The 23,711-nt window shown below is 44.6% G+C and overlaps 2 long non-coding RNA genes across 2 annotated transcripts in view; one reads left to right on the forward strand and one right to left on the reverse strand.

Annotated features, from left to right (window-relative positions):
* Nucleotides 1-13,544, forward strand: part of LOC109278608 (uncharacterized) — a 310,568-nt gene extending 297,024 nt beyond the window's left edge. Inside the window, exon 8 of the long non-coding RNA XR_002085752.2 lies at nt 12,962-13,544. This is a non-coding gene — a long non-coding RNA (uncharacterized LOC109278608). The remainder of the gene's footprint in view (nt 1-12,961) is intronic.
* Nucleotides 1-23,711, reverse strand: part of LOC109278609 (uncharacterized) — a 47,431-nt gene that overhangs the window by 13,099 nt on the left and 10,621 nt on the right. The window lies entirely within an intron of this gene.

Genomic DNA, 23,711 nt, shown 5'->3' on the forward strand with positions numbered 1-23,711 from the left:
TCCAGGGGAAGAAGCCCCTTCAAATTTCATCCGGGGTTCCTCTAAGCAGCACAAATTTATAAATCGCTGTGCAGACCAGCCACACCAGAGTCCTTGCCCACCACCCCACCATCTACTCACGGGTGGCTCTGAGCAGATTCTTTTACTTCTCTGGATAGCTACCTGCCCCCTCAAGCAGCCAGGTACTCTGAGCATCAAATGATGCGGTATGTGCAAAGCTTTAAGTGCCGTAGCGATGTAAGGAACCATGGTGATACGTTCGGAGTATCAGCTCACGACTCAGGAAGACTTCCGATTGTTAGCCTCAGGCCTTGCCTAGATGATTCCACCCAAACCTTGTGCCTTGTCATACACAGCACGTGTTAGAGAAACAAAAGGAAAAGAGGCTGAAGGGTGTCTACACGAACCAACCACCACTACAGGAGCTCATGTCACCTGGTGGCACTTTATGGGTACATACTCCAGGTCCCCAGCAGTGGGAGATGGTAGATGGAAGGTCCTTCTTCTGAGGCGGTCTGGGTTCCTGCAATATTGCTGTGGTCGGGGACTGTCTCCTCCAACTCTGACGTGCATATGAATTCCCCGGAGTCTCATTAAAACGCAGATTATGATTCAGTAGGTCTGGGATGGGAGTCTGAGAATCTGCACCTCTGAAAACCTCCCAGGCAATGCCAGTGCTGGTGGTCTAGGGACCACACTATGAGCACAACCAGAGGTAAAGGACCTATATGACACTGATGGATAGAATTCTGTATATGGTATCGGTGTGCCCAGCTCACAATGTATATAACACGAGCAAGGAATGCAGTTTCTGTGGTTCCTAGATGGCCCTGAAGTTCAGAGCAGGTGGTTAAGGGAGGGCACAGCTTGCAGAGGGGGTGTTTGTTATCCCTTTACATTTACCATAACCAAAGTTCTTTCTGGAACTCAGGGTATGATGAAATAGGAATGAGGGGTTGAACTTTACATTCTGCCCCTGGCTGGCCTACCTAAGGGTCTGAAGGAGGTGGGCTATTAAGTAATCTGGCTTCCTGCCATGTTAAACCAACAAACAAAATCACACAGGGACATACTGTTTACTGAGCACTTAGTATAACCCACAGGGTTATATTATGCTATACTTTACCGTACTATGTTATATTATACCATACTATAGTATACTATACAACTCTACATCTTCACTAACACCTTTCCATAGATGAAAAAGCCAGAGGCACCAAGAGGTCAAGCAGGCATTCCAAGGTGATTCAGTCAGCAAAGGGCAAGTCAAATCCAGGTTCTGGGCTCCAAAGTCTACATTTTTCTAGGACACTGCACAAGCCCAGAAGTCAATGAGCCAGACATCAGCCCAGCAAAGAGCCCCTGGCCTTGGACGCAGCAGACATGAACCGCCAGGGGGGACATCTGTCTCCCCACTGAGAAGAGGAAGCTCACCTCATGGGCCCTGTCTTCCTTTCCTGCTCCAAGATGAGCTGCCTGGTGCACTCCAGGAACAGCCGCACAACTACGTGTCATCAAGGGAAAAGTGGGGAGTGTGCAGAGATACTAATCAATTACTTAGAAAACTGACAGTCTGGGGGTTTTCACTTGAAAACAAGTAAAAATATGTCACTTGCTTTTTATTATTTTTTAAGAGTGCAGTTAGATATGGGACTTTAGCATGAATAACCTCAGATTCATGTGCCGATCAGATGGATCCTTAAACTTCCTAAGTGCTTCAAGTGTACACATTTTAACTTGAAAAATTACCAGGTTTGTCTAAAGAAAAATTTTCAAACATAAAACACGAAGCTCATTTGAAGAGAGGAATTCTCCAATGGAGTGAACCCAGGCTGTCATAAAGAAGTTAAACCAGGCATAAAAGGAAAATGTCAGATGTGTGGGAGAACCAGATGTCTCTCCTCTTTTTTTTTTTTTTTTTTTTTTTTTTTAAATTTTTAGAACGTAGATCAGATTATAGGAGAATATATGAATGTCTGAGCCTGGGCATCAGGAGAGCCGGGAGGAGAGTGAGCCTTGCTCTCCTGGGTGATGCTGAGCTCTCTCCTGGAGAATACATTTTTTTTTTTTAACTTCTAAATAAAGCACTCTAGAGTGGCACATTTATAACCACCGAAGAATTACTCAAATAAGAGACACTGTCAGCTATTTATTTTAAAAGCTTTTTTTCCTGAAGGAGAAGAGGAAAAAAAATCTCTCCACTTTCCTCCACGTCCCTTCAAAAGGTTTGTGAGTGGATTCTTTCCTGGCTTTCTTTTTCCTCCTTAGGAGAAGAACCTATCTCCTCCTGGTCTGAGGATTATTCCTCCTCCTCTTTCTCTCTCTGCTCTGGCTCCAGCCATGTTATCTGTCCACCTTCCAGGAAAAAGGGAAGGTGAGCCTCAGGCTCATGAAGTGGGTTGAGCACGAAGATGCTGGAGTGTAGGGTTGTGGGGTGCACAAGGGGTTCTTAAGTAAATCCCAGAAATGGCACTCACCAAGAGGAAGGAAGGAAAGAAGGTGGGGGGGGGGGCGTCTCAGGTGGGAAAGGAAAGCAAAACCAGAAAGGGGTAGAAGCAAGGAAGGACCCAAGAAGAGAATGGTTGTAGAGAGCAGGAAAGGAGCAGGAAGAGAAGGGTACAGGTGCTCCTGGTCTGGGGGCGCCCCGTGGGATCCAGGACTGGGCCCCAGGCTTCCAGCTCCTGCTGCCTTCCAGAAACCTCTCCGATAAGTCCCACTTCCAGTCATGCCTGAGCTGTGGACTCAAAGCCAAGAGTGTGGGTGCCATCGTGTCAGTTGAGCACTTCCTTTTGCAGAAGGCCTGGGTGGAGTGGGCTAAGGCTGGGTCTGCCCAAGGGCTCCAAAATGAAAACAAGAATGGGCTTGTGTTCGTGCAAACGCCAGAAAGCTCTTCACTGGGAATAGCATGGAGACTCCCACTGTGCTAAAGGGCAATGTTAGTTGGATGGACTTCTTTCTCCTTTTGGCGGGTGTCACCCAGAGAACATGAGACACCCTACTAACTGATGGCTGCTGAGGTGGTGAGAACGGTACCTGTGACCGCCCTCCCAGTCTATATAATCCTGCCCTATCCTCAAGCACCAGCTCAAATTCTTTCTCCATCATGGACCCCATCCCATCAGGACTGGTATCATTCTATAAATGCTTTTCTTGTCCTTCACAAACAGCACCCGACCCCCTTCTGGGCTATGTTAATTATTTGAGTGCTCATCCAAGGCCAAGACTAGGCCTGGTTCATTTTCATATTTGCCACAGCGTCTTGTGCAGAATGGGCGTACAACAAAAAGACTCAGAATTGTTAATAGTAGCCAACACATTATGCACTACAGGAGGGCAGGCATTGCCCTGAGCATTTTGCATGTGTTAATTCTAATCTTCAAACCAATCCTATGAGGAGATGCTGTAGTTGTCCTCATTTTCAAAAGGAGGCAACCAAAGTAACGCGGTTGAACTTGCCCAAGGTCGCACAGCTTACAGGCAGCGGAGCTAGGATTTGAACCCAGGTGTTCGGAGCTAATGCCTGCTCGTTCAGCCACTGCCCTAAGTCCTCGAAAATCTCACCTGCTACCAGTGAGAATAATTAAGTCAACATTTTTTTTTTTTTTACCAGGCTCAACAATCCAACCACAAGACTGCTCATTAGCCTTAACTTTTGTTTTGTGTGTGCCACGTGTATATTGTACCTATTGCTGACTACTCTCGCAACCCCGACCTTTCCTGGAGTTTCACAACACAACAGTCCTATGAGATTCAAATGTGGGTCTGCTAGGCCCGAAGCCCTTATTCTCTTTGCTGTATCACATTGGACATGGCATCAGAACAGCTTAGGAAAGAGCAGAGTTTCAGGCTTCACTCATCTACCTACCTCACAGGGCTGTTGTAAGAATGAAATGTGATGATAATGTCATGTACCTACGATGCAACCTGCAACGAAATGATTCACAGTAATGACCGTGATAACGTTATCATTAGATGCTTGTGAAGTAGAGGGTGATTAGCAGCCATCTGAGATCTGGCGTCTCAAACTCTGCTTTCTCCATGAAGCCCTCCCTCTGTGACTACTCCAACCTTCTTTTCTGAAGGGGCCATGCTCGTGTCTGCACCACACAGCCCAGCAATAGATGAGGTCTGCCATACTCTGCTTTGGCTGTTTTGCAAGGGGCTCACCCGGAGGGACTGCCAGAGGAGATGGAATCTTGTGGCGGGAAGCCCTGGGTCTCTGGAGTCAGCGACACCACTCTGTGCAGCTGCCTGGCTGGTGCATTCCCTACACACCCCCAAAGGCCATCATTCCCACCCGCCACAACGTGCACAGGACTCTGTGGACCCTGACTCTCTCTGACCCCGAGTCAGGCAGCCCCAAGTCCACAGCCTGGTTGAACCACCTGTTACCGTGTGATCTCAGACCCATAATTTACCTCTTGGATCCCTGGTTTCCTTGCCTGTGACTGTACCTCTCACAGCACTGTGGTGACAGTGGAGGCACACAGCATGTGTAAGTGGCTGAGCACAGACCCGCATGAGCAGGAACTCGATAATGTCAATTATTATTTTTAGAGCCTGAACAGAGGGGAGGACACAGAGGAGGGACGCCGCAAATGTTCATTGATCAATGAATTTCTCCCCTATAAGGCCTGGATTGTGGCTCTTCCTCCAAAGAATTCTTCTGCATAAGCCAACTCCGCTGACACAGGGGTGGGAGGCGGCAGCTGTTGGCAGAGACCAAAGGGGATAAGGAGCAGGGAGAACAGACAGTATAGATCAGCAGGGACTTGTCCAAGACTCTACACATGGTCCTTAGCTCAGCATGGGTGTAAAGGCTTCCTGCAGGCGGGGCTTCCCTTCTGCGTGTCTCCAGCTGCCAGCAATGTGCATGTGTGACGCAAGAGACACTGCTCTGGTTGATGCTCTTGCTCATTCACCCTCTGCATGTCCCCAAGCCGAGGTGCTCTGAGACCTGCATTCCAGGCCTGGCCCTTAAATGTGGATGCACCGCATTGCAGAAAACAGCCCTTCTCTGGGAGTCAGATGACCTGAATGTTGGGTGGGTCCAGCCCTGTCTCTCTGGACATTCGCAGCTTCTGTTGGCCTCAGGTTACTTGCCTCTACATAAGTATAGCCAGCAAACCTCCCTTCTGCCTTAGGAGGTTCTAGAAACCTCAAATGAGATAACATATGAGAGAACTTTGACAGGCATAACGAGCTACTCAAAAGCAAAAGATTATAAGTATCATCAATGTAACAATTATTCATTGTCGTGTACCCAGCAAGACCTGGGGGTCTTACACTTGTCCATGAGCTGCGCACCTGTCTCTCTGATAAGAGTATAGATAAACTGATTTTGGAAGGCTTAAAATGGCTATCCTTATGAAAATCTCAGAAGAGCATTGCAGGCAGAGGGGAAAGTGTGTGCAAAGGCCCTGTGGTGGGAAGGAGCTTCGAATGTTCTAGGAATTGGCCGACCAGTATGGGTAAAACATAGCGAATGGGGTGCGGTTGGAGAGAGAAGTGATATATAGCAGGGGCTTGATACCGTTTGATGAACAAATGAATGATTTGGTGAGTGAGTGAGGTTGCTTTAGGGGTCTTGGGGACCCCCCCTTCCTAGGGGTTCACATCTCTGTAGTGCCACCGATGGCTCGGGCAAGCTCGTCCTGGACTCTCTGTGGGGCTGCCCGCTCTCCTGGCAGAGACCCCCCTCAGAGCTCCGCCAGCTTACCTGGCTATCAGATGCCAGCCAGAAGCTCTGGCCTTTACACTCGGCTGACCCTGTCCACTCTGCCCACTCCGAGAACCCCTCCTTTTATCCTGTCTGGCTCCCCCAGGGGGCCACTGCCCATGTTTATGAAAACTGAACATGTCATTCAAACCGGCACCTCTGGCCTCACACAGCTGAGGATCAGGAGCCTGTATTTTTACCTCTCCTTTCTGTCACTGGACTTTACAAGCAAAGGCCGGTCTCCCCCTTGGCGGTTCCCAGAACCTCGCAGACAGTAATGAGTCTGGGGTTGGTGTTAAGCTCAGATGTCAAACAGAGTGGCCAGGGCCTCCCGAAACGCTGAGAGAGCCGCGAGCTTCTCCCTCTACAAGGTCAGCTTGTGTGTAACACTTCATTAAATTGCTCAAACACTGAGCCGTGTCTTTAACCAATACCTTTAATGTCATTTTCTGCAGACTTAATAGAGGAGCATTAGCATACCTGTCAAGTCTTCCCATTTAAACTTGGAAGCAAGTGAAGTTTAAAGTGCCTCCTTCAGCCCACAGTGGATTTGCCTTCAAACTTTGGTTTAAGAAAAAAGAAAAAAAAAAAAAAAAAAAAAAAACAGAGAGAAAGAAGGAGGGGGATTCCTCTGTGGGGCCGGGTGACGAAACAGACAATGTTCTGTATGTTGCGATCTTCTTCTGAGTCTCCCTTCCTGCCTCCAGGAAGTATGCCTGGGTTAAGAACAGTAAAGGCAAGCCTCTGTATTGACTAGGAAGTGACCCTTTCTTGTCTCAGATTTACAGACTGAACGGAGCCCCATGAGGTCAATCAGTCCATTTCCCTGCCCCCCCCCACAAAAAGCCTGCTGTTCAGAGCAGGGCACTGAACCATTCTGGGGAGACATAAAAACCAAGGCACAGGACGGTACTGGGAGGATATGGTCCTGCTCGCACAGCCAGTGTATTTCATTTGGGCTTGAATGTAGAGGCTTCCTTTTTCTGAAAGGCCTGGGTTGTGTGTGGATAACTACTTAGCTCTGCTTTCGCCCTGGTGGGGTGAGAAGAAGGCACTGGAACAGGTGAGGAAGCCAACAGGCGAGGGCCAGTGAAAGGATCGGTGACGGCCTTCCTAGCCTTGGAAAGGAGCCACTGCTCTCTGGGTCGGGCTCGGTGCTCCTGGGAGAGGGGACCAAACCACGGAGCTCAGAATTGGGCCTGTCTGCTGCCCTGGGACACCCACAAGAGGCAGGGTCTGTGAAGACAGTGCTGACCGGAAGATGCCCCTTGTCCGTGAGGCATAGGGAGTGTCCATTTAGGACATTTCTGGGATCTTGGGAAGACCAGAGGGCAGGCATTGGGCCTTGGCGATGCCCATCTGTGAAATGGGTTCAACTGTCAGCTCTCATGGAGCTGGGGGTGGAGCAAGCTTGGGTACCCAGCATGTAAGTCCTGGTGGCAGCTGGAACCAGGATAATGAATGTGCTGCTGTCATTAAACCACTAATCGTTAATTATCCCCCTTGACATCGCATAATGTGCTGCCCAGGCAAAAATAAAATTGCTTGAACTTTTCCACCAAGTTCTAGCTTTAAACAAATTACTCGCGTCAAAACTATTTACAAAAATGGGTAATTTTAGACATTCGTCAGACGCCAAAACATGCTTTAATTAGCACCGGCTAATAAAGTCCTCTTGTAATTAAGCACACATACATCCCTTGTTTTTATTTAAAATTTTTGCTTACGATAATTTTTTTTTTAATGATTTGATGTCTGGTTTCCAGAAGACATGTACACACGCGAGGGTGTGTGCCTCTGTGCGTATTTCGGTGTTGCTCCCGTAGCGAGACATCCACATCATTAAAGCACCCGCTTAATTATTAATGCGGCCGTGAGGGCAAGAAGGAGGGGTTTCTCCACCAAAATGGAAAGTTGATCCCTGGATCCCACTGCAGTATGAGCTGGTGCAGGCTGGTGCTCTCACCCTCTTGGTCCCAGGAGGCAGATCAGACTGTGTGACTTGAGCCGGGATGCCCTTAGGGAGCAAGCAGGTCTATAAGGAGCCTGCTGGTTTCCCTGACATGCTCCTCCTGAGAGGCTCTAGCGGTGACAGTTCACTCTCAGCTCAGAAACCTGTCACTTGGAGATCAGCATTTTAACTAACCCTTGCTCCTCAGGAAAAAAAAAAAAAAAAAAAAAGAAAGAAAAAAGAGAAAAAAAAAGGATGCCTTAATTTACCCTTCTGATTGGCTTGATAGCTGTCAGAGTGACAAGCTGTCTCTGGCTGAAAGGGACCTGGTGTTAGTTCTCAGGCTGGCTTTATGTGCGTTACATGCTTGGCTTGCTCCTGGTAATGGCAACACAAAGCCGCATGGCATCCCATCCTGATCTCTGCTCTCCCCCGGCTCCTGCCTCCCCGCCTGCTGGCCAGGGGGTGACCTCCAGGGCCCCGCTAGCCAGATCTCCAGCTTAAAGCTGGGAGCTATGACTTTCCCCCCCTCCCTTGGGCATCCCTAGTGGACGTGCCAGGGCATAGATGGGCCAACCTGCACACGGGGCTAGGCTGCTGCTCCCCTGCGTGTTTGATAGAGGCACACGGACGGCTCAGGCAGGTGGATGCCTCTAGGGTTCCCCGGCGTCCTACATAAAGTCTCAGGCTTCCACCTCCACGTGAGACTCTGTAGGTACTGAGTTTGGTTCTCTAAGGAAACGCATTCGGCAACTTATATTGTGGTGGCAACAACGTCATCTGAGAAACTGCTCTGCCCCAAAGGGCTGGCATGTTTCTTAGCCTATAAGTTCATGCTCATTTTTGGCAAACACAGACCCCTAATAACGCCCGGAAACTCTAATTCACCTTCCATACCTCCCTGAGAAGACTCATAACGTGACAGACAGTCAGTCTTCAGGGTGTCCTAAGATTTTGTCAGGGTTTACTATCTGTATGTAGCTTGTGCTTATGAATCGGGTTTTTAAAAGTTTCCAAGCGTATCGTAGTATTTATTTGCCTTTTCAAAGTACGCATGCCCTCGCCTAGGCCCTCCCTGCCTCTCCAGGGGATATGCGCACATTGCCCTGGCCTCATATACCTCGGTGTAGAGATGCAAATACAGCATGGTAGGCACAAGCATGTGTGGCTACTCCAAACTGAGATGTGCTGTCATTGTAAAATGGACCCAGAGCCTCAGCATGACGCAAAGAATGTAAACTACCTCAGCACTTTTTATGTTGGTTACATGTTAAAAGGATACTAATTTGCCTATGTTAGGTTGAATAGAAAATATTAAAATTAATCTCACCTGTCTCTTATTACTCCTTAAATGTGGCTACTGGAATATTTAAAGCCACATATAGGGCATTCATTATATTTTTATTGGGCAATGCTGATCTACAGTGAGGACATTTCCAGCCTGGAGCTGGATTTGGTCCAGCCCCAGCACTCAATGGTTGTGTGACCTTGGGCATATGTCTTTACTTCCCTGGGCCTCAGTTCCTTGAGCTTTAAAAGAGAAGGTTGACTATTCAAGGTGACCTACAAGATCTCTTCCGGTTGTAAGTTTCTTTAGGTGTATAGAATGGGATTTCCATCCCTCCAGAGACCCTAAAGAATAGGAAGAATTCTCTAGGCGGACTTTAGTGTTTGGAGGGATATAAAGACCTGTGGCATTTCTGATTGGCCTCTGTCACCTTGTACCTTCCCTTCCTAGTTAACCTAGAAGTTGCACTCAGGCTCCCAAAGGTAGGGCCAGATGAACTCTGGTCTCTCCACTTGGGTTCTCCCATTTCACTTTGCCAGGCTGAACAGCACCTGGGAAGGGGTGCACCTGTCCCGTCCTTTAACCCATGGTGATATGTCACTGATCTGCACAATTGGCTCTAATAGCTCCCCAGGTGGATTCCAGAGAGCAATGAGCCGAACATAAAAATCCCTTTATTATTGCCATTTCACTTTTATATACCCATCAAGCTTTCATATTTAATCTCCTACATCACAATAGCTGATCATTTTTAACATTTGACATTGATAGAGTGCCCACTGCTATTATTCTGACATACTATAAAACATTACGCCCATTTGCAATAGAAAAGGCCAAGAATCAATACCCAGCCCCATTTTCCACTGTGGCTGTAAATCACGAAGCACCTAACAAATTGGTTTAAGTAGTAGAAACTTCAGAACCAATGAACGGCCTGACCAATCCCCACCCCCTGTTAGAGCTGACAGGGACCTGGATGCCTGTGGTCTGGGGAGGAGAGGGTGCTGGTGGGGAGCCAGGTTGCTCCACGAGGCAGCCAGGTTCTCCAGGGACAAGAACTGTCCATCTATCTGGGCCCCAGAAACACATAGTGAGTAAAGGGTACCTTTATTCTGTTCATGTCTGTATCAGCTCTTGCTTTATAGCAAGTGGCCCCACATTGGGAAGCTGGTGACTTCTACTTCCTACCCTATCTCTCTACTGGTTCCAAGACCCATCCTCAAGATTATTGGTCTGTTTTGTCAGTGAGCCCATTCATTGGAACAGCCAGATGTTAAACTGAATTGATGGGCTATTTAATCAAATTGACTTTAGGATGAAGTAATTGATCAGTTCTGCCCCAAATGAGCAGGAGTTAAGGAAAGTCATGAATTTAGGCATTGCTTAAAATATTTAGGGTAATAGGTCAGCCTAAATATTCAGTCATTATGCTTGTATGTGAAGTGAATGACACTTTCACAATCCACCAGTTTGGAATATTCAGAAAATTGCCATCATTTTTCATTCCTTGGGTATCATCTTGGTCCAGCCTAAGGCTGTGCTCATTTTGTTGGACTCCATTGAAAGTTTCTTTCCGCTCAAGCTGCCTCGTTGAAAATACATGAGCCCATGGTCTGACTGAGTGTCGTCGCTGGGATGCTGGAATGTTCTGACAACACAAGGACCCAGCTCCGGGAGAAAAGAAAGGAGAAGCAGCTTATTTGTGAATTTATTTTCAGTTCAGGACTGCGTTTCCTGCCGAAGTCTGGTGTACACACTTACCTGACTTTCTAGTGCCGGGTTTACTTCCGAAAAGTCACATACATACCGGATTCTTCTAAAACAAATTCCTTTTTCCTATTAGCTTACATTATCATTTCAGAGATGATTTGCCTGCATTTCAATTAGCAGGGAGTGATTCTTTATGTTATCTGTCTTACTCAACCTCTTAATGATCCTACATAAAACGAAGAGCTTTTATAAAATGGGATTCTTTGGAAAAGGAATATTTCCTGGTGCTTCGTGAATGATTCCAGTCATTGCGTGTTCACATTTGGAATGACATATGTGGGAGGTCACTGGATTCAGATCTGCCGCGGTGGTTTTGGAAGTTTGGAATGGTACGAAGAACATCAGATTCCAAGTCAGGAGTCTGATGCTGCCATTTTCCAATTGGCTGATTGCAGGGAAAGTGAGATATATGACCCCTTTATGCATGAGGTTTTTTTTTTTTTTTTATTTGTATAGTGGGAATAATAATTCCCAATCTCTTTCATAAGATCCCTAATGAGAAAATGAGAAAACGCAAGCAAGAGCATTTACTATTATTGTTATTACTGATACTACAATAATAAGAATAAAATACAGTGAGAGAAGAAACAAGATAGACCATTCTTACACCAAGTTCTATTTTATGGCAATGCGAGCAGAGCTCCATTTATTCAAAACTAACCTAACAAAGAGCTCATAAAGCTCAACTCTGGGCTTCTCAATTTTGTACCCTGACAGTAGAGAGCCAGAAAGATAATCAGATATAACTGGTTCCTAGAAAGCTTCCAATCCTAAAGAAATGTCTGACCTTTGCCACTCATTGTGCTTTCCTTGAATGTATTTGAATATATTTCAATGAATTTATTTACTCAGTCACCAAACATTTATTAAATGTCTATCCTGTGCTCTGTCCTAATGTGTGTGTATGTACCTATATATCATATAGATATCTATATATGAACTATATATAAATGATCTGTATATAGAGAGAGACAAGATATGGGCCCATGTGGACTGTCTATATATGAGGTTGTCAAGTTTTCTGGTTATCAGAATCATTTTTGAGGTCCTAATTCAAACATTTGGGCCCATTGGTCTATATGATAGCACACTATTAGCCAGAAGTCACCATGACCAGGAATCATCAAGTAGGTTGCAGGGGCTGGGGGGCTATGTTGAGATTCCAGATTTGCGGGTTTCCTAAAATTTCGACACAACCAGGAACTGCTGGGCTCAGCTGGTGCGTGACCACTGCAGAGATGCAGAAAGGGGCCAAGTCCCTTGTTTTTAGCCTACATGTCTGCTTCTGACTCACTCCAAAACAACCTGGTTTCCTTGGCACCCTGGACTGCAGGTCTCCTGTCCGTGGGCCCAGAGGACCACCCGGAAATTCTGTTGTCCCTTCTATCATCTGGCATGGGATGGTTCTCTTTAGATGAAGTCTCTGTTTAGAGCTTGAGTAAGGGGAGAAGGAAGGCCAAGGAAGAAGGGAAAAGGGTTTAAGTCAGCTCCCTGGTGACTTAGCCATATTGTTCTCTGAACTAAAGCCATACTCCCAATACTGCTCACTTTTACTGCAAAAGAGCTTTGCCAGAGCATTTTGCCCTCTGTCATCTCACATGCACCTCTAAGCAACCGTACAGAGGACCTAGGCTGGGTGTTACAACTTCCGTTTGATGGATGGTGATGTTCAAGCTCAGAGCAATGCACTGACTTCCCTCAGTCAACAGACATATGATCCCTAAGGACAAAGACAGCAGTAGTATTAATCATTTTTGCCCTTGGCATATTTCTAAAAAAAATAGTAGATTCTTTTTTTGAAAAAAAGTGCATTTGTTGAGTTGATGAATGAACAAATACATGAAAAAAGGAGAGATGATCTATTAGGGCTGGACCAGGCATCGGACCCTCTCCTAAGTGCTGGGGCTGATGAGCCAGGAGATCTCTGGCTTCACCCAGGAGCATGGACCTGAGTCCCGGCCCTTCTGCTGAGGTCTTGTCATTCTCAACAATCATGTTGCTTCAAAGGTCGCCAGAGCCTCAGGCAGCCCTCTCACTGTGGGCCCTGAGTGGCCCTTTCAATGCCTATTTCTGCCTTTCGCCCAAGCCTCAGTGAAGTTTGACGTGCAAACCTTCGTTTTGCCTTGTGGTCTCGCCTTCCCTGGATGGAGAGCTATTCTTGGCTTGTACCCGCTCCTGCTGATTTTGCAATATCATGATTTCAGCTAAATGAAAATGCCTCTTATTTCCACAGACTAACTACCCAGCACCCTTTTATGGGAGCTGATTTGGGGGAGACTAGCCTTGAGGTGAGACAGCAGCAGAGCTTCTCGAATGGAAAGGTCTTCGAAGAGAAGGGCTGGGGGCCTGCCAGGAGCCACCTCACCTCTGCTACGGGCTTTCTCAGTCCAGCCAACGGAGAGGCTCCAGACAGCTTCCGCAGCCCAGGAGCTTTGACTTCGCACTCAAGTCCATGTCTTGAGCCTAAACGTAAGTTCCATTTCTTCTTGCTTGGTCCTCAGTGGATTTGGAGAACCCGCCTTTCACTGGAGCCCCGATTACCAGAATACACAACCCAGCAAACCTGTAGAGAGTCTTTCCTGAGAGTACTAGGAGGAAGGACAAGATACCCTTGCCTCTTAGGGTTCGGTGAGGAGCAGGCTGGCCTCCAGGTGGGACCTAGCGTGGGCAGACTTCTACATACCCCTAGGGTTTTCTGGTTTTCAGTAACAGAGAGCTATTGCTAGCAATGAGTCTCAGAGGACAAGCTCAAATCCTGTCCTGGTGAATGAGGAGGACAAGAAGTGGCAGCAGCGAGTAGTGGAGACCTTACTGCAAAGAAGCCTAGGGCCCAGGCGGTACTCAGTATTCTGTTTTTCAGACCCATTAGAGCACCCCAGTGTGCCCTCTGTTCCTCCTTCCACTTGGCCCAGGTGGCCGGGACCCAGGCTGCCTTCTGGGCTCTCAAAAGTGACCCCTCGGTATCTGATCTCCCATCTGCTGGGCTAGGCATGTGGAAGAGACAGCTGGCACAGCCCCTCCCGGGGGACTGCAATTAGGGGATATTTAATCCTGTCACCTGGTTCATTTGCAGTGATGGATTTGGATTGGAGCGCTGAGTGGCTCCAAGAGGATATTGGATTACCAGGGCCCATCCCCTTCACCCCTCACACAGAGCTGGCCCACCCCTGCCCTGCACCTGTCTTCCCTGGCCCCAAGGTGAGCCACCTGGCTCCCATGAATTAAGAGCAAGCACTTGGTGTCTCCTCTCCCCCTGCCCCCCCCCCCCCCCCCCCCCGCCGGGATACTTTACCTGAAACACCCTGCAGATAGGAAAACATTATGGGCTTTCCAGCTTGATGTATCTTAAAGCAGCCTTTGGGGATGGTGGACGATCTCTCCCCATGGCAAGGTCCAGGTTTCAGGAGCGTCGAAAGGTTTGGGGTCATACGGGAGGTTTCACCCCCCCACCCAAGACTTGGCATGGCAGCTGCCACCTCCCACGACCCAGGCCAGATACAAAGCTTTTCCTCAGGGGGCCATGAGTGGTTCAATGGCTTCCCATTGTACTCAGTAAAATGCCAGCATACTGCCATACGTTACTCAGCCTGGAGGTCTGGCCTTTGCTGGCTTTTTGCTTGACTCTCCCCGATGTTCTTACTCCTTACGCACAGGCCAGTATGTGTGTGTGTGGATACATGTATATGTGGTGTGGGTGTGGATACATACATATGTGGTGAGTTGCAAGCACCTGCACATACCTTGGAGTTTCCGGTTTTGTGCCCACCTCAGCATGTTGTACTTGTCTCTCTGCCTGGAAAACCCTTTCCTTACTACTTTCCATGGCTGGCTTCTCATTATTCTTCAGCTCTTGGCTCAAATATTGCAACTTCAGGGAGATCTTCCCTGCACCCTCTCTAGGACATCACTGTTTACTCCTTAATAGCATCTATACATTATCCTGTATAAAATTAACTTGCCGATTTTCTTTTTCTCTCACTTTAATATAATCTCGGTGAAACTAGGAAACTTTTTTCTCTTGTTGGCAACTCTATTCCCAGCACCTGGAATAATAGCTAGCATGTCGTAGTAGTACAATAAACATTTGTTGAATCGATAAGCACAGGATGCCTGTTGTAGGGTGAGCTCGGAGGCCACATCTCTGGATGTTGTTGGGGGACGGGCGGGCTGTGCACTGGGCAGTGAGTCGCCTGTTCGCCTCGCCCCACACCATCACCCCCAATAACAGGGGGCCGTGCTTTCCCATGGCCAGCCCTGAGAAACATAAACAGCTGTCACCCTGGCTCTGCCCTCGGCCAACCTGCTCAAATTTCCTGTTCCTAAGATGATCAAAGGCACTGGAACAAAGAATCATCATTGAATGGGTTCCGTGTTACATCCTGGAAGTGGGGGCACTTGCAGTGCAGACCCAATCCTGGGAGAGAGCTCTTGAGAGCTGCGAAGCTGCTACCTTCAAAGGGTCGACGTGAAAGCAAAGAAAGAAGCCCTTGAGGAGAGACGACTCCCTTCCAGGGAGGGGAAGCACTTCAAGTCCATTACTCCACCCCTGCAGCCACAGGGATGCGTGCGTGCGTGCGTGCGTGCGTCCTACAGAGGAAACCTCTCCCACGAGCGCTGTGGCTCCAGAACTTTCAAATGCCCTTGCAAATGGTGTCTGCTCACCCCCTCCATCCAAAGTGACAGATAGAATTTTGTTTATATTGCCAATGCCTCCATATAATGCCCTGCTTCTCCAAAAAGCTCCTCTTGATTAACCCCTCCTGCTTTTTACTGTTCTTCTGAAATCCATCAATGCCTGTGTCATAGTTTAAAAATACAACTGCATTTAGGTAATTTGATAAATCATCTTCAGGCATTTTCATATGCATGTGCTCTGCTTCTCCATTCCATTTATAAGCTCCTTCCGGGCAAAATCTATACTTTTTTTTTTCCCACTTCCATTTGTAACTCTCTCTCCACAAGAATCTTAGGACAGAATTCTTGTCTGTGTGCTTATTGTCTGAACATGTTTTTATAGGCTGAGAATGCTAGGATGCTGATTCTCTTTTATTCATTAATTTATTTAAAATATTTACTGGGACCTATTATGTGGCAGGCACCGTGCTAAGTGCTGGGGACTCAATGTTGAAACTCAGTCTGGGGCAGAAATGGAAACATACACAAATAACTACAATACAATGTGATAAGTGCTATAATATAGGTACTGTATAGTCAGAGTGCTATGGGAACTCAGGAGGGAGCTTATAAAATCATTTGATTAATGTTCCAATGTCTAAATGTGAATGTTTAAATAACGCTGTTCCTAAGTGCTTCCTGCTTTTCACGGCATTTTTTATGTCCATTATCTTATTTGATGCTTTTAGTGATCCTGTTAATAAGCTTTCACTCCACAAATTCATCCTTACACAGAGTAGGTGTTCAAGACGTATCTACCGAGAGACAAAATAGGCAAATGGAGAGTGAATGTTGTTATCTATGCTTTCCCATTAGGTAACCTGAACATTCCAGAGTGGTGTGCTAAAGGTCATAAGAATCCTGGTAGTCTGTATAAATGCATGTTCAACACCTGCTATGACCTGCTATGTGTGGGTCACTGTCCACTGTGCTGCAGTAAGCACAAAGAAGTGCAGAACATCTTCCTCCTTCCTGAAGCTGCCAGTCTCACGGGTGAAACAAAACAAAAACCACGGGTGGTCAAATGATGACGTAGGAGATACTTAGCAACTTGGGACGATAGTACAAGATGGTCCATAGATGATCCCAAATGAATGGTGTAGACCAGAGGGGCCACGGTAGGCAGGAAGGCAGATTACAGTGCTCCTGGAAGGCCTGATGAGAGATGGGAATGAACAGGATAGGCCGATAAAATCAGAACAGGAAAAAGAGAATACTCAAAGAAATATTCAAAGGCAATGAAGCCCAATGAGCCCAGAACACCATGACCAGATCTGGCGAGCAGGCAGCCCTTACTGGAGGGCCTGTCCCTGCCTCTCCACTCAGTCTCAGCTCATGGGCACCTGTGGATTCTCCTCACACAGCCCTGCACCTCCCACCTTTACCTGCCATCTGCTCCCCCACTATTGAACTTTCCCCCAGTCCTTTTACCTGTAACCCATCCACACCTACCGCATTATTTAAAAAAAAAAAAAATCCTGTATCTTCAACTTCGTCACCAATGCTCCATCTTCTGGCTCTAATAAAAACCTGATTCCTCCGAGATCATGGCCTTCTTTGCAGTTCTTTCAGTGGAGGGCTCTTATTCTGCACTCACCCTGTAGCATCTAGACAAGGGAGGGTGAGGGTCAACTTTCTGCTACTTCCCCATTTCTGTTTCTAGATCATTATTCTTCCTGTCATGGGAAATGCCTCAATATAGTTTGAGCCTTGTGTATCTGCTGAGACATCTTTCCAGCTCTCTTAATTGTTGTTATATCTGTGTGTCCAGGTCACTTTGTAAGAAATTATGCAAAAAAATAATACTTCTGCTTAGAGATATGGTACCTATCTTTGGGGGTGTCTTCCATGCTTTTCTCTTGCTGATCATGAAGTAATTTTGTAAAGATTTTTATTGGAATGGCTGCTACAGAGAAATGGAGCACCTTCATCATCACTTGTGGTTGCTTCTAACCATAAGATGTTTAGTCGTTCTGAGAATTTAAAAAGCCACCACTGGTTCCCAGTCAGCATATATAGGCTCTTAATATACTGTTTATTATTAAACAATTCAATGTACTATTTTATATTGGAAAATATTGATTCTTAACATTGGCTTTCCAGTCATCAAGAGTCAACATAAAAATTCCAATTTTCAGTAATCTAGTGGAAAGTATCTTTCCCCCTCCACCCCCCAATTTTAAAGGCTTCTTATTCTCTACACTTGTATATTATCAGTGAAAGGGATCAACAGCTAACTTGGGGCAAGTAATAAGGGTAATTTTGCATTTGTCACTAAGACAGTTTATGGTATACGTGACTACACAGAATACAAAATAACGTCTTCCTTTTACCTGTTTATATAAGATACAGAGCCACACTAAACTACTCAATGGGATTTATCTATTCCATTCACTTAAAACAATAAACAATAACGTATTCAAGGAAAAAAAAAATGCTTTTCTTTGGCCATGCTTTTCTTTGACCTTCTGGTATATGTCCAGAAACTGTCTTTACATTTTATGGTCCTGATTCCTTATCCACAGGTGAGAGGACCAACATACATTCATGGTCGGACAGGGACAATCTGATTGTCTCCTCCAGGAGTTGAGAAAGAAGGACCAAGAGACTAGTTTCAGTCTGAGCTAGTTCTGTGAACAGAGAAATAGTAAACTGGTGAGCTGGGGTGTCAGTAAACTTATAGCCATGTTTAGCCATGTGTCTGTGAAGCAGGAAAAGCCAATCTAAAAGAAGGTAGAGAAGAATAATGCAGATATATAGAGAGAGGTGAGGCCAGACATCAGAGGGAGTCTTGCCTGGGCACTTGACAGCATTCCAGTCCACCCTGAGGCTCAGCTGCTCTTTCTCCTCAATGTCCTTAAGACGTCCCCATGTCCTTGGAATAAAGCCCACCACCTACCGAGGTTAAGCACTTTTGTTTCAAATTTTGTGTGTTTGATTTTGATTCCCACAACTAGAACTACTTTGCTAAAAATAGAATCAGTGGTCAATGGAGCTAGTTGTCACCAAGTTGAAGTTTGCAAAGATAGAAATGACCCAGTTAAGACAACATAGCACTCTTTGCTCTCATCTTACCTGTATGTTGGGAAGCACCATCATTAAGAAAGAAGAGTTGACACTCGAGGTCTTGGCAAGATGGTAAATCATTATAACCCAAAAATCTTTCCACTAGAAGCAGCTATAAATGTCTCATATTTAAAATTTTTTTAATGTTTATTTATATTTGAGAGAGAGAGTGAGCAGAGAAAGGCAGAGAGATGGAGACAGAATCTGAAGCAGGCTCCAGGTTCTGAGCTGTCAACACAGAACCTGAGGCGGGACTCAAATCCACGAAGCACGAGATCATGACCTGAGCCAAAGTCGGATGCTTAGCCAACTAAGACACCCAGGTGCCCTTATATGTTTCATATTTTGAAAGAATCATATAAATGCACAAGTAAACTCTCAAGGGAAAAAAAAAGGAAAACATAAAAGGGGAAGATAAGAACTAGGGTATTCAGAGGAAAACACGGGGATATGGTCTACTGTGAGTAGGAATTAGCAAACACCACCAATAGGCCAATTTGGGCATCAGAAACTTGACATAATAGACAAGCAATCTGGAAGATAATGTACAATAAGTCTGTTTAAAATGAATAAAAAAACTTTAAAGGTAGTAGAGATTCTAATACACACATAAAGCACTATGAACAACAGAACATGCGGGTTTTTGCACGAACCACATAGAAATGAGAAATAAAGCCTTTGCGAGGAAAAGCTCAATGGAAATGTGTTGGAAATAGGAGAAAAGATAATAGGTGAATTGGAAAAATGGATCAGGAGACTTTATTTATTTATTTATTTATTTGTTTGTTTGTTTATTTACTTATTTATTTGTTTATTCATTCAATATTTATTTATTTCTGAGAGAGAGACAGAGTGTGAGCAGGGGAGGAGCAAAGAGAGAAGGAGAGACAGAATCCGAAGCAGGCTCCAGGCTCTGAACTGTCAGCACAGAGTCTGATGCGGGGTTCCAACTCACACTGTGAGATCATGACCTGAGATGAAGCTGGATGCTTAACCGACTGAGCTACCCAGGTGCCCCTGGGAGACTTTAATCAGAATATGATGTGAGGAAAAGATAAAAATATGAAAAATGTAGAGGGGCTGGAAGGATAAACCCACAGCAAATGCCTAGTAGGCATTCCAGAAGGAAAGTACTGACAGAATGAAAAGACGAAAGTTGTCCAGAACTGATGACAAACTTGATTAATTTCATTAAAAAGGCATCATGGTCAAGCAGAATAATTAAAAATAAATCCATCACTGAACACTTCACAGTGAAACTGCTGAATGCAGACATCAAAGAGAGTTTACTACAGAGAAGCAGGTTATTTGGGCAGCCGACTTCACAACAGCAGTATTTCAGTCGGGAGGTGATGGAAGGTGTTTGAAAGATTAACGGAAGGAAAGTCATTGCCAGTGCCAAACTCTATCCTGATCCGAACTACTGTTCAGAAGTGAAGGAAAAATAAAGATATATCCAGAAAGGTAGAAATTAAAAGATTTTGTAACCCACAGAACCCTCCTGAGAGAAAAATTATAGAGGGGAATTGAAACCGGAAGGAGAAAGTAAGACACAAAAAGTGATGGTGGATAAAAGAAGGGGTGAATATGTGGGTAAAGATGCAGAAACAGATTATATAAAATAATAATAACGAAAATACCTGATTTGGGGTTTATACAAACAAGGTGGAGAGTAAAATAGTGGACTATAATATCAAGTAAATATATAATATCAAGTAAAACAGTTGGGGCATAATAGTTGGGAGCTAAAATGATTAAACTTTCCTGTTTTGTTCAGGAAAAAGGTAGAAATATTGATTAACTTTAGATTTTTCAAGTCAGCAGGTAAGTTAAAAATTTAAAGCTAACCACACTCATGTAAAAAAGAAATAGAATGCATATAAGAAGGAAATTAAAAAGAAATGCAATCAATCAAATGGAAAACAGGAGAAAGCAGGAAAGTCTGGGGAAGGACAAAACAATGAAAAGTACAATTAAATCTAAATATCAGGAAGCACAATAAATATTCTCCACGTAATGCTGTTTATGTACCCTATAATAAACGCTGGGACTGTCTCAGGTAAGCAAGGATATATAGTCACCATTGTCAAAGCATATAAAGAAGGAAGATTTGTATTCAAAAAACATATAAAAGCAAAGGTGCTTATCCTCACTGGTAATGAGGAAATACAAACTTTAAAAAGTCAGATGTTACTTGACATCTACTCAATTTACAAAAGTAAGCAGTGAGGGATGAAGGAACTTTTCACATTCCTAGGGGAGTACAGATTGAAATTAACTGGGCAGTACACCTAGGGAAGTGAAATATGAACCTGCAATCTAGTAACTTCCACTGTGGCTATGAAGGAGTAAGAGAGTCCAGACTTGGCTTCCCAGGGTCAGCACCTGAGACTGGACCAGATATGTGAAGCATTTCCCTGACCTTGAGCAAGAGGTCCCTGAAGGAACAAGAACAAAACAAGAGGACCCTGCGATCACCCTGGCCTTCTGTGCTGAAGCAGTTTCTGGGCAGTGGGGAGGAGAGTCAAAACAGCCTGATAGCCTCGCTGATTTCATCAGAGTCTGGTGAAATTGGGGTGGCAAGAGTTTGTGGGGCTGAGTACCAGAGAGAGAAAGCCATGCAGGGAAAGAGCTCCAGAAATCAGCCCAGGAATTCCTTGGGGTTGTTAGCTGCAAACCACCCCTCACGTGTACAGGGTGAAATTCTACAAGACTGGAAAAAGGACACCTCCTGGGGAAAGAGCACTTCCTGAGGACTGTCAGTCAAGGACAATTTACAGAGCTTGTGCAAGGCCAGGCACCATCAGAGTGCCAACCCGTCAGAATGGAGAGACTTTGTTGTGGACACAAAAAATATAGTAGAGACACTGAAAAGGATCATGTTTTACTAGGTGGATAAACTGAGTCTATAGGAGTTTCCTCTAGATCTGGTCTTTAAGAATCTCAAAAAACAAGTCTTGAAGAGATCAAACTGATTCACAAGTAACTTTATTGCCTGCCAAAATAAAGATCAATATTTGTTTATTTATTCATTTATTTATGAGAGAGTGCATGTGTGTGTACGTGAGTGGGGGAGGGGCAGAGAGAGAGGGAGCGAGAACCCTGCGATCACTGCCTGAGCTGAAATCAAAAGTCGGGTGCTCAACCCACAGAGCCATCCAGGTGCCCCAAGACCAATATTTTTAAAGGAATGTAACAAAATCTAGCACCCAACAATGTACAATTCGCCATTTCCAGTTAAAAACTGGTAGACATGAGAAGAAACGTGAGCATGTAGCCCATAAATGAAAGGAGGAAAATGAGTCAAGAGAAACAGACCCAAAAGAAAAATGACAGCAGACAGAAACAGACTTACCTAAAGAAGTAGAGAGTGCTGGAAATAGCAAATATGGAGGTAAGTATAAAATATTTTTGTACTCATTTAATGTATTTTAAAGATTATTGGTTATTTACAGAAAATAATAGTTTATTTTGAGATTTATAACATGTCAAAGTAAAACATGTAACAACAAAAGCACAAAGAATGGGAGGAGAGAAACAAGATTCTTGTATAAGAGCTCAAGATTCAAGATCATTACTTACATGTGAAATAGTGTCACAGCACTGTAGGTAGATGGTGATAAGCCAAAGATGTGTGCTGGAAACCATGATGCAAACATGAAAAATAGGACAAAGAAATACAGCTAATACCTACTCCACTACAGAAGATAAAAAGGGAACCATTAAAATCACTGAAACAATGGGGCACCTGGGTGGCTCAGTCGGTTAAATGTCCAGCTTTGGCTTAGGTCATGATCTCATGGCCCATGGGTTCAAGCCCTACTTCAGGCTCTGTGCTGACAGCTCAGAACCTGGAGCCTACTTTGCATTCTGTTTCTCCCTCTCTCTCTGCCTTTCCCCTGCTCTGTCTCTGTCTCTCTCAAAAATACATAAATATTAAAAAAAAAATTTTTTTAAAGTACTGAAACAAAAATTAAAACTTTAAGAAAGCTTCAACTGGTGGAAGAAATAAGAAAAAAGAGATGGAACAAATTGAAAACAAAAGGCAGTAGGGTGAACTTAAACCATATAAATAAATATATCAAAAATAAATGGTTTAAACATACCATTTCATTCATATGTGGAATTTAAGAAACAAAACAAACGAACAAAGAAAAAAAGAGACAAACTGAACTCTTAACTACAGAGAACAAACTGGTGGTTTCCAGAAGGGAGGTGGGTGGGGGATGGGTGAAATAGGTGATGGGGATTAAGAGCACGCTTACCGTGACGTTCACTGAGTAATGCACAGAACTGTCACATCACTATATTCTACACGTGAAATTAATACAACACTGTATGTTAATTATACTTCAAAAAAAGAAAGAAAAAAACACTACAGAAAACCTATAGGAAAAAAATTCCAATTAAAAGTCAAATATTGTAAGGCTGGATAATAAAGCACGATCAAATTATATGCTGTTTATAAGAAGCCCAACTTAAGTATAAACACACAGATAAGTTCAAAAAAGTAAAAATAGAAATACCGTAAGACACATGTGAGTTAAAATTCAAGAACAGAAAAATAATGTATGGTGAAAACAATTATCATAAGAAAGCTGGAGCGGCTCTCCTAACAACAAAGTAGACCTCAGAACAGAGGATGCTATAGGGATCAAAATGAGATGTTTCATAATGATGAGGGAGTCCAATTTCAAGAAGGTATAATACTTCCAAATGGTTATGCACCTAATAATATATTTCAAAATACATGAGGCAAAAACTGACAGAACTGAAAGGGAAAAGAGAGAAATCCATAATTATAGTCAAAGACTTTAACACTTCTCTCATTAATTAATAGAACAGATAGACAGAAAATCAGTGAGGAAAGATGTCCTAAACAGCATTATTAGCCAGCATCGCCTAATTGACATTTATACAAGAACAACAGAACACGCATGTTTTACAAGTGAACGTGAAATGGTCATCAAAAAAAGGACCAGAAAAATAATAACAAAGAATTAAAATCAAAAGTGTGTTTTCTGACCACGATGGAATTAAAACAGAAAACAGTGACAGAAGGCCAAAAATCCCCAAATTCTAGAAAATTAGTTTTTTAAGTTTATTTATTTTTGAGAGAGAGACAGAGAGACAGAGAGAGAAAGAGCATGAGTGGGAGAGGGGCAGAAAGAGGGAGACACAGAATTCGAAGCGGGCTCCAGTCAGCACAGAGCCAGACGCGGGACTCGAACTAACAAGCCGTG

The sequence above is a fragment of the Panthera pardus genome, unplaced genomic scaffold, assembly GCF_024362965.1.
Source record: "Panthera pardus isolate Hobbes unplaced genomic scaffold, ASM2436296v1 HiC_scaffold_12, whole genome shotgun sequence".
Lineage (NCBI taxonomy): Eukaryota > Metazoa > Chordata > Mammalia > Carnivora > Felidae > Panthera > Panthera pardus.